The sequence below is a fragment of the Marmota marmota genome, unplaced genomic scaffold (assembly GCF_001458135.2).
Source record: "Marmota marmota marmota unplaced genomic scaffold, marMar, whole genome shotgun sequence".
Taxonomy (NCBI): domain Eukaryota; kingdom Metazoa; phylum Chordata; class Mammalia; order Rodentia; family Sciuridae; genus Marmota; species Marmota marmota.
The window spans coordinates 22,210,222-22,221,065 of NW_026000019.1; the positions used below are offsets into that span (position 1 = coordinate 22,210,222).

Below are 10,844 nucleotides of genomic sequence, written 5' to 3' on the forward strand. Positions count from 1 at the left end.
ACAGCTTTTCTTGGACGTAGAGGCCTGAAATCTGTGACACCCCACACACACCAGCAGAGGAAGACCATCAGTTTTGTCTCAAGCTCCAGTTCCACAACTAAGTCTTTTTTACTTTCTGATGTAAGGCATTAGACGATAGCTTCACACTTCTCTCCCCAGCCCCTGAAAACCACCAATCCGCTGCGTGTATGCGGAGTCATAAACAGGGTTCTTTGTGGGCCCAGTGTTCTCATGTTCCATCCATGCTGTAGCGTGTGGGAAGGTTGTTCCTTCCTCAGGCTGAGTGCTGTTCCGCCCTGTCCTGACACGTGTGTGCACCCACACTGTGCATCACACATGGTACGCACTTACAGTTCTGTCATGGGCACTTGTGTTGCTTTCACCTGTGAGCTGTGAGTTGTGCTGACGAGAACCTGGGTAGGTGAGTCAGTTCTTTTAGGTATCTACCCAGAAGCAGCATTGTGGGGTCACATGATCCTTGTTCATTTTCTGAGGAAGTAGCAAACCGTGTCCACAGGAGTCGCCTCACTTTGCATTCCCACCAACAGTGCACCAGAGTCCGGTTTTGTTTGTTTGTTTGTTTTGAGAGAGACAATTTTTTTTTAATTTTTTTTTTTTTTAGTTCTCGGCGGACACAACATCTCTGTTTGTATGTGGTGCTGAGGATCGAACCCGGGCCGCACGCACGCCAGGCGAGCGCACTACCGCTTGAGCCACATCCCCAGCCCAAGTCCAGTTTTTTTTTTAGCATTTATTTTCTTTTTTCTTCTGGTGCTAGAGATGGAACCCAGGGCCACTTGATTTCTCTATTACTGGTGTTGAGCATGTGTTTAGGGACACTTGTCTGTCCTAGGAGAAATGTGTCCTTTGCCCATTTTTGGATTGAGTGGCTTGGTTCTGGCTGCTGGGTTCACCTGGGCTCACTGTTGCTCTCTGTGTGCTGAAGGGAGCGGGCTCCACATCCAGAAGTCAGCGAAGGGGCCTTGCAGCCTGGGCTCTGTGGCCACATCTTCCTTTCTCGCTCTGAGGATCTCTTCTGTCCACAGGAAGGTCTTGGCGCTGAACAGGGGAACTCATCCTACTCCAGGTCTCACAGGGAGGCCAGGCGGTGGCAGGACCACACTCCACCCGAAACACAGTCCTGGGAATGAAAAGGATGAGATTGAAACTGGGATTTCAGATACTCAGCGGCCTTCGATGTCGGTCAGAGGTGGACGGTGCTCCTTGAGTTGGGTGCTCTGGTCTGGGCAAGAGCTGCACCTCTCGCGGTATCTTGGATTCGACCATAAGGGACTCTTCTGGAGGGATCAGTTCATTTCTCGTGGCAGGTGGAATCTATGAAAATCCCGTTGTTGATTCAGTCCACATTCACCCTAAGCCTGAGCTGTGTTGGTGGGAAGAATTTTATCTGCCAGTTCATCGTCCCGTGGCCTTTGGATACACCATAATTGCTGTGAACACTCGGCAGTGAGGCCTTTTGATCCTGAGGTAGGAAAGCTTGTGGCCAAAACTGAGAGTTCAGTTCAATAAACAGTGTAGCAGCTGCACAGGAGACGCTCGGGGAACTGGAAATAAGGGCGGATACGTGTGACGTGTCAATTGACCTCTGTTTAGCACCGCTCCGTTCCGCTCAGAGCAATGTAGTGTAATCCTGCCACACACAGGTGCTGGGGACACTGAGCTGAGCAAACCCAGCTCTCTCCCATGTGGAGAGAGGCAGGCACGTGCTGGTGAACATGCAACACCACTCTGGGATGGGTGGACCCATTGCATGATGGGCACTGTGCTGGTGAGGTCGGGGCAGACCAGGGAGGCCCATCCACGGAGCAGCTGGGCTGGGTCTTGGAGGGTGAGGTTCGTCTCAGCCTCTAGCCGTCCACCCTCTGGGTGGATGCTTTAGCTTGAACCAACCATCCTGTTGGCCATGAATTTCAACCTTTGTGGGAGGTAGGGGTGGTTCCCAAAGAGCAAAGGCTTGCCATGGCCAAGGAGTGGGACTTCCCATGGGACCTCTGAGCAGGGAATGCGCGCATACAGGAGGAGTATAGGAGGTATAAATGGATTGAGGTACGGGACAACACTGATGGAAGAGCCCCCACAAGGGTTTACTGCGGGAGCCCATGAGCTCGCTAACATGGAGCCTTTAATGAGAGCCTGCCCTGTGCACAGGAAGTCTGAACCCCAAAGGCCAGTGGAACTTGCTGAAAGGCGTTCCTGGAATGAGAACCCCCTGCCAGACCCTCTCCACAGATGTCTGCTAACGTCTCCCAGTCACTGGGCAGTTGCTCTAGCCTCATGCCGTGGGGATCTGGGATTGTCCCAGTGTTCCTGAGCTGCTGGGGAGCATCGACAAAGCGTGGCTTTGGGCCTAGGTGAGTCAGGTTCTCAGGTGAAGGAGGCACTTCCACAGGCTGCGAGGCCTATTAGCATGGGGGGCAGGGTCAGTTTAGTATGCACCACTCCAGCGTTCCAGGGGGGAGACTGCCCAGGTCCCCTGGCCCCAGGCTGGATCTATGTTGGCGAAGCAAAGACCAAGGACGAGATAGGGAGCCTATCAGTGGGTCTGAAGGCAGCACGGGAGAGTCTGAGAAGCGGTTACCAGGGCTGGCAGTTGGACTGAGAGGAAGAGATGTGAATCCAAGGTGACTGATAACCCAAAAATGAGCTTGGCCACTGTAGCTTTAATTCCTAAGTCTGTGTGAGTTACTTTTAATGTGACCTTCATGGTGGACAACATCACAGTCAGCCATTTCCTTTGGAAATGCTAGAAGTTGACTCTGGTAATAAGACATTTTCTCCCTGCTTTTCTGCCCCTCCCTTGGGATTCCGTATGATTTCTAAGGGAAGGACACCTTCAGACAACCATCCCGGGGTGGGCCATGTAAACTGTGCCTCCTATTTCTAGATTTTCTTGACATGAAGTGGAATAAATGGCAAGGGTCTCTATGTGCACAACCCTGAGGTCACTGCAAGACCCCTGAAGTAACTACATTAGTTGGCATGCATCACCCCTTCTGCCCGCCGTGCTGTCACAGGACAAAGGCCAGCTCACATGGCTCAGCACATGCTCCTACACCTCAGTGTAAGTCAACAGTCAGTGAAAGCAGCCTTGGGGGAGAATAGGAAAACCACAGAATCAGTGAAACTGGAGTTTTGAAGTGGAACTTAGTTCACTGCTTCTGCTGGCAGGTGGGGTCTCCGCAATCTGCAGGTCTCTGCAGCCAAAACTTCAACACTCTCCAGTGTTGCCGCAGATCCCAGCAGCTCTCTGTCGGTTCCTTCTTCCTGGCTTCTCATCTTGTGGACTTGAAGAAGGAGGTCCACAGAGCGGCAGGAGTGGGCAAGAGCACAGGACTCGTGGGAGAACAAACCGGACTCCTTGCACTACAGCAGAAAGCCTACATCAGGTGTTCTCCTGCCAAGTGAGCCTGTCCAGGGGCTGATGCAGCACCTGGCTCACTTCTGTTGGTCCAACCTTATGTGAACTAGGGTGTGAAAAAGTAGCAATGCTGTTGGTTCAAGCTTATGCTAATTAGGGCTCAGAAAAGTACTGACGCTGTTGGTCAACTCTTGTGTCGACTCCCATTCAGGTCTGCCCCACTTCCATTTCCTTTGGGCCAGTCAGGAAGCAGGAGGGCACTGGTCTGTCTGTACTCACAGGTTCCTCCACTGCGTGGGGTGGGTTTCTGCAGCAGGCGACTGTATCATGCCCAGTCCTAGTCACCAAAGGGTGACAGGTGGGTGCTTTGGCTCACAGCACTTCAGGACAGCCAGGGTCCACAGGCCGAAGGCCATGCTTGCCACAGGTGCTCCAACCCACGGGCCCCACTCTGCCGCTCCACTGCTGCTTCTGGGCAGGGACCAGTAGGCAGCTGTGCAGCTTGTCAGTCAGGGGACCGTGTCAATGGGACAGAACCCCTCTGGGTTGAAGAGGGTGTTGGGCCTAACATCAGGCCAGAGGTGAGAGAATTTCTAAAACAGAAAGGCAGAGGAGGGTGAGGGTTCCTAGGGCCTGCCTTGGGAACAGAGCTTATCAGCCAGGAACTGGGGAAGAGAACTCCAACAAGAGGATCATTGTATCGTACATCAGAGAGATGCTCATCTAACTGAATCCGACTGTGCTAGAGCTAGAGCTCTGATCTGCAAAACATAAAGTAATCACATGAGTCTGATGCACCTAGACAACACAGCCCCCAGAGGGCTCACCACAGCTAAGATTTCCTCTTATTGCTTGCATTAGAACATCTCCTGTAAGGGCCAAGCCTCTATGTAAACACCCTTGGCATTTTCCATGTCCCCCATGGGAAGAAACAGGTTGGACACACCCTGCCCAGTTTCACAAGGTGAGAATAAAGTTATAGAAGCAAAGTCATCATTTTCCAGGTTATCTAAGTTTCCACTCTGTTCGTGGTTTGGGAATAAAAGAGGCCTGGCTTCCCAACAGACTGGAGAGACTGTTCTCTCCAATTCAGTTCCATTCAATCCAGTACAAGACATTGAATATCTGGCGTCTCCAAGCACTTCAGCATGCAATGGGTGGCCCAGAAGCATTAAGTTGCAAAGAGCTGAGTGTAAATTGACCTTCCTTACAAAGCACAGTGCCTCCTGCTCCTCAGAAAAACTTATGTCTATATGAAAAGAGAATAAAATTGCAAAGATGCATGTTATTCATTGATTTATTTTATCAATATATGAGGGAATAAATGTAGCTATATTCCACTCTTAGGATGGTCCTTAGCATTTAGGAAGAGGGATGAAGAGACCAAATGTCCCTATAGGCATATTGCACCAATCTACTTTCTCAAAATACTTCCTAAAAGAATTTACGTTTCTAAGGAAAATGCCAGCTTAATGGCTGAAAGGTGATCCCGGGATACCTCGACAACCAACACTGTATCTCTTACACTGAAAGCTTTGTTAGAACTGAGCAGGTGGTGCTCTCTCTGGGAGCCAGGGCTGGTGGGCAGGTCCTGGTAAGTACACACTAGGCAACTAGTCGAAGCCGCTCCCACTGTGGGGAGCACTCTGAATGACCCACGCCTTCCATCCTGAAGCAAGAGGCTCTGACCAGTCACTACATCTCGTGATGACTTGGGTGTTGTCCCCGCCCAGGAAGTAGAAGGTGTGTCTTCAGGAGCTGTGCTCACCTGTTCCTTTGTGATATTACCCCTTTTTCCTGTTTGGGATAGAATGTTCCATGGAAACGCCCTTGTGTGTCCCCTTCTCTTGCTCTGCCCTTGGGCGTGGCCTTCCTGGATGTCAGTCCACCTGCTGAAAGCAGACGTCACAAGCTGGACTCAGCCCCGTAAAACCTGACCCCTTGCCCCATTTAAATGGCTTCTCCTCAACAAAAGGGTTCGGTGCTCTCTCTCTCCCTCTCTCTCCCCCTCCTTCCCTCTCTCTCTGTCTCCATGGACCCCTACGGTCAGAGGAGCCATCACAGGACCCAAAGAAAAAGGTCTCTCTGTCTCTTGTGTGGTTATTTCGTGCAGCCCAGTTCCCCTGGAGTGGCCTGGGGATTTTAGTCAGGAGGAACACCCACCTGCAGACAGGAATGCCGCCGCCCTGTGTGCCCAACGCCCCTGTGGCCGTGCCTTCACTCTCACAAGAAAGCAAGCACCATCAGCAAACAGTCCCGCCAGCTCTCGGAACGGGTCACCTCGTGGGCACTTCAGTCTTTCAACCTAGGAGGGAAAACTCAGGAAGAGAAACAGAGCGGCCACCCACCCGGGGCTAGGTGGTCTTATTCTTGAGAATAACAAACCACAAGGTGCCCTACGTGCTTTGCTGTTGACAAAACAGCTTCCCATTTTCTCAGTGTGTGTCTGTGAGAGAAAGAACTGGAGATTGGACCCAGGGGTGCTCCACTACTGAGCCCCTTCATTATAGGTTTGCAGGTCAGTGAAATGGGGACAGCATCGGATCAGGGAGCAAAACCTGCTGTCTGTCTGGTTCAAGGGAGGGAATGTGATACCTCGTGTTTCTATGAAGCTTATTATGAGACAAATGAAAAGACCCTGAATCACGTATACTAGTGTCCCTGTTTGACAGACAAGATCATGGAGCCCTCAAAGTAATTCACCCAATGTAATAAACCTGGCAGGTGAGGATGCAAAGAAAAAGGGGAAAAAAAAACAGAAGAGAAATAATAGGTATATTCGACCTTTCCAGCAGTTGATGATTTTAGTATCTGTCCTGAGTAAGCTTATTGGTTTTGTCTCATTTGCTTTTAGGAAAGAGAAAAAATAAAGAGAATGGGGGAAAAGAAAAAATGATTATAAATTACGAGGGAGGAAGGATGGGGTTGGGGACATCCGGATTTAGGAAATGAGTTCCATCTAACAAGCCCGGCCACCCACTTTACATGCCAGGGGCTGAGGTTTGTGCCAGGGAATACTGAGAAGGTGGTTGCTCTCCGAGAAGTGGCAGAAGCAATTCCACGGGGAGGTTGGAGGAGAGGGGGAGGCCAGCAGGCCAGCAGGGACGAGGAGTGAGGACAAGGGGACAGAGGCCCCTGAGCCAGCGGAGCTTGCAGGCCTCACCAGGCAGGGCCAGTAGGAAGAGGGGTGCAGAGGAGGGGCGGCAGGTGGACACGAACCTGGACACGCTCGCTCATCCACTCGCTTAGAACCCCTGCACGTGGCCGGGGAGGGCCTGGGCACAAACTGGCTAGAAAATGCAGTTGGACCAACAGACTGATCATGCCCCTTGTCCGCCCCCTCCTCTCTCCAGAGTCACAACGAGCAGCTGTCACTTCTGTCCCTGCAAAATTCATAGCTTCTCAACATGTAAGTCGGAGCACACAGGCCTCGTCAAGTTCAAGTCGCCCAGCCCTACTCTCAGGAAAAGCCAAAGGGTGGCGGTGGCCTCCAAGGCTCCTCCCAGCCTGGTGACCCTCCTGAGCCCCTCCCACTAACAGTCCCCTGACCTTGTTTCCTGCTGCCTCAGCCTGACCTGGTATGACCCCCGTGACCCCCTTGTTCTGCTCAAGTGCTCCAAGCACCCTCCTGCCTGGGATGCTTGAGCACCCTAACCGTGGCCTGCACCCCTCTTCTCCCCTGTGCTCAGTCCAGTCCTCCAGGTCTCCTCTCAAGGTCACCTTCTCAGAGGCACCTCCCGCCACCCCTGCTCCCCTGGACTCCCCACAGGGATGCTCTGTCCTGTTTTGGCTTGCCCCACTCGCCACCACCTGACGTGCTCTATTTCCCCTCATTTTCGGCATGCCCCACCCCTGCTCTGAGGCTCGCACGACGGCCTGGATCTTCTGTCCATTTTGCTCACTGTGTCCCTAATGCGTGGAAGGTCTTGGTCCCACATTAGACATTGGGTTGATTTTATGAATGAATGAAGAGGGTAGATTGCTGATGTCCTCTAGATGCCTCGCACCTTCTCTCTGGACTCAACCTCTCAACTAGTGAATAAATACATATAAATAATATATATAGTACACCTTGAACGCATGCAATCTTTATTCTTCAAACTTTTTCTTTATTATTTAGGTACCATTTTACAGAACAGATGGTGGGGGAGATTAAAGCCAATCCAGTTAAGAAATGAGGGGAGCAGTGGCCCTCTGAGGGTAAGAAACTGCCCTCCCTGGCCCCAGGCTTTGGTGTGACCATCACTTGATGTGAAGAGGCTGAGACAGATTCAGGAGGTGGTCAGAACTGCAGCCTGATTTGGTGACTTATCAGAGGGCAATGGCAGGCAAGACAGAGACCCTGGCAACACAGGGGTCCCTCCTGACATCACACAGGAAGGGAGGAAGATCTGGGGTTAAACACAGTGAATTGAGTTTGAGGGTTTGTGAGTTCTCCAGGAGGGACTCTCCCACAGATAGTGGGATACAATGGGGTCCAAGGTCTGGAGAAAATTGGGGACTTGAATATTGAACCTGCCAGTTCCCTCTAGAAAGTGGAGTGTGAATGAAAAAAACATCATTGGAAAAATCCTCAAGCACTGTCATCAGCTCATGGGGCTCAGACTCCAAGTGGGAGTCCCAAACAGTTCTGGGCTCGCTTTGTCTTAGGGAACAGCCTTACTTCAAAGCCAGACAAGATCTGGGGCCAGACTTAACTCTGCTGTTGAATTGATTGCAAAGCCCTGAGTCAGGCGGGCAAGCTTGAATCTGTTCTTGTTCACATGGTGCCTGTGTTGTTCCAAGCCTCCCAGGCTGGTCCTGTTTGTCCTGTGAGCCTGGCCTATATGAAACCTGCTGACAGCCTTGAAATTAGGATTGTTTCTGGGTCCTTTCAAAATGGATGCCCTGGGGATATATTTTGGTTTAAAACAAATTATTTTCATCAACATGCACTGCAAAAGGGAATCCCCATTTATTTCAAGGCTCTCAGCCCCAAATTCACATTTTCTACTTTTACCTTACATGGGTTATATACGTACATGTCTCCCTCTCCTCTGTTCTGGAAGGACACCAGCCTAGAGCGCAGCCCGGCACCTGGCATAAAAGATACACCATGATCAGCCACTTTGAAATTGGCCAACATGTGAACAGCAGTCCCTGTAGTGGGGGAGTGGGAAACATTGTGGCTTCCGTGTTGAAAGGCATTTTACCTACAGCATGAGTGGTAAATAACAGGAATCCAATCCACTCCAACCTGTGTTGTGTATCATTGTTAGGATGTGTGACTCAAGAATGAGTGGATTATTGGGGTGTTTACCCGATTTCCCTGGAGCTGCAGAGTTTTTATTAAATGACAGTTGGTACTTACAGCAGAGTCATCTAGGATCAGGAAACGAAATAAACTTCTAATTACTTTGATTTTCTTCTAAGAAGAGCACGCTAGGGAAAGGTCTTGGACCGTATGCTTCAGTGAGGTGTCGCATGTGCTTTGGGTGCTCACGGTCGACATCACCCTTGTCTCCCATCATCACAGACAATGACAGATTCCGGTCACCCTGTGAAATACTTGTCCCACCACGTGTTTCAGGTCGGAGACTCTCAGTACCGAGCTGAATTCACAAGCTCACGTGGATAACAAGACCGAGCACTTCTCAGACACGGTGGCCACGACTCCACACGGGTCTGGTGCTCACTTCTTTAATCTGTGCCACAACCCATGGGCAGGTGCACTGCGTCCCCCACTTGCAGATGAGAAGACTGGGGACAGAGGAGCTAGGTGGCTTGTCAGCTGTCTGGCTGCAAAGCCTGTGTTCTGGACCATTCCCACGCTGCGGGGTCTGGAGGGGGTCCAGAGTGACTCAGGCTCACCTCAGTGACACCACCGATCAGGCTGCCCTGAGGTCACAGCTTCTCCTCCCTCCTCCCAGCCAAGAGATACCATCTCAGACTGGCCTCTTGCTGGATCTAAAGGCACTTTTGACACCTGCCTGTCTGGGATTTAGTAAGCTCCCGAGTCCCCTTTGGAATAAAAATGCACTATTTGAGTAATTAATACCTTGAGGAGGAAGCCCCTCAGCTTAATGCCAGACTAGGACACAAATAGATTGTTAAAATACCGAGCTCCTCCCATTGAGTTGCCCAGAAAGTAGGTTCCAATTGCCATCACTGGTGAGGGGTCCCCTTCTCAACGTGAGACCTTCTGGTGGCAGTTCATCATGGAGGAGACTCCAGCTTGGGAAAGGAGGAATTGAAATTTGGGCCAAATCAGTTTTATAGAAGAGAAATGAAAACCTTCCTTTCCCTAGCTCACTTGACCTATCCCGCAGAAAGCAGGAATGACAGGCCATGAACCTCTCTCCTCTTTGGCGAACTTACCACTAGGATTCCTCTGTCCTGAGGAGCTTCTCATCCTTCAGGAAAGGAGGCGAACTGGAAGGCGCTCCATTCACTCCTCACAGGTGGAATTCGGAGCATCTGAACACGAGGCTCCCTACTGTTCCATTGCAAGAGGCCAGTCAATAATCAGGGTCAGCCAGGTCATCTGCTACTCTGCAGCCACCATCCCAGCCCCCCAGCTTCCACCCCAGGTCAGGAGCTGCTGACGAGCAGGGTCCCTGTCAGCAGGGTCAAGCCGTCGCTGTCCCTCCCACCTTCCCTAATTTCCAGTTAGACACCACCTCCTTCCAGCCACTTCTGCTCCTTGGAGTAAGATGATCTCTTAGGAAACTCCCGACCTGTAAAGCTAAGAAGCTGAGGAGGGCCCAAGCCCAACCCAGAGCAGAGGGTGCTCTGTACCCTGCCAACATCCTCCTGAAGCATTAATCCAACCATCAAAAAATGCAGATCTACTTCACCGACAATTCTTTGCTTTATTCACAAAATACGTTCAAGCACGTACTACCACATGGCCAGTGAGTGCCAGGGCTGAGGACTTGGTGTTAATGGTTAGACAGCTCCTCTCCCAGGCCAGCTTCCCCTCCCCCTCGCCTGAAAGCTACCATCATTACTGTCCGTTCTGAAAGAGGAGCTGGGATTAGGTGTCTCCAAAGGCTCCTCTGCACCATTAAATCTTGGACCTGGAACAAAACAGGAAATGCGTTGGCCAGGTGCACGGACACAGCTGTAGGATGTGGCTCTGATTAATGACAGTTCTGTGTATCGGATATGTGTGAGCTCATTCTCCCTCAGAAAGTTGATCCCTTGTGCTTCTCTTAAGTAGGTAGGATCAGGTTCACCCGACAGGTTTCCTTTCAGAACATGCTGTTCTTTCAGACTTGGCCAGGGGCGGCTCACATTCTGGACGTTCTTCTCATGACTGGCGTGTGTTGGGGATGCTGTTAGACTTTCATCTTCTCTCCATTAGTAAAGGCTTCAGCAGATCCAAGTCACAAATAAGGGTGACCTCAATGGATTAGGAAGCCCATATTTTCTGTAGGTGGTTTAAGAGAAATGGAATCTGCATCATTGACCTTCCCTAAGACAA

The 10,844-nt window shown here is 51.0% G+C and overlaps 1 long non-coding RNA gene across 1 annotated transcript; it reads right to left on the reverse strand.

The window, feature by feature from the left end:
* Nucleotides 1–1,840: 1,840 nt before the first annotated feature.
* LOC125618682 lies at nucleotides 1,841–10,021 on the reverse strand. Its single transcript, XR_007350062.1, has 4 exons — nucleotides 8,401–10,021; nucleotides 5,543–5,684; nucleotides 5,148–5,271; nucleotides 1,841–4,140 (listed from the first exon to the last, which is right to left on the reverse strand). It is a non-coding gene; the product is annotated as an uncharacterized LOC125618682 (long non-coding RNA).
* Between the last annotated feature and the right edge of the window lie 823 nt (nucleotides 10,022–10,844).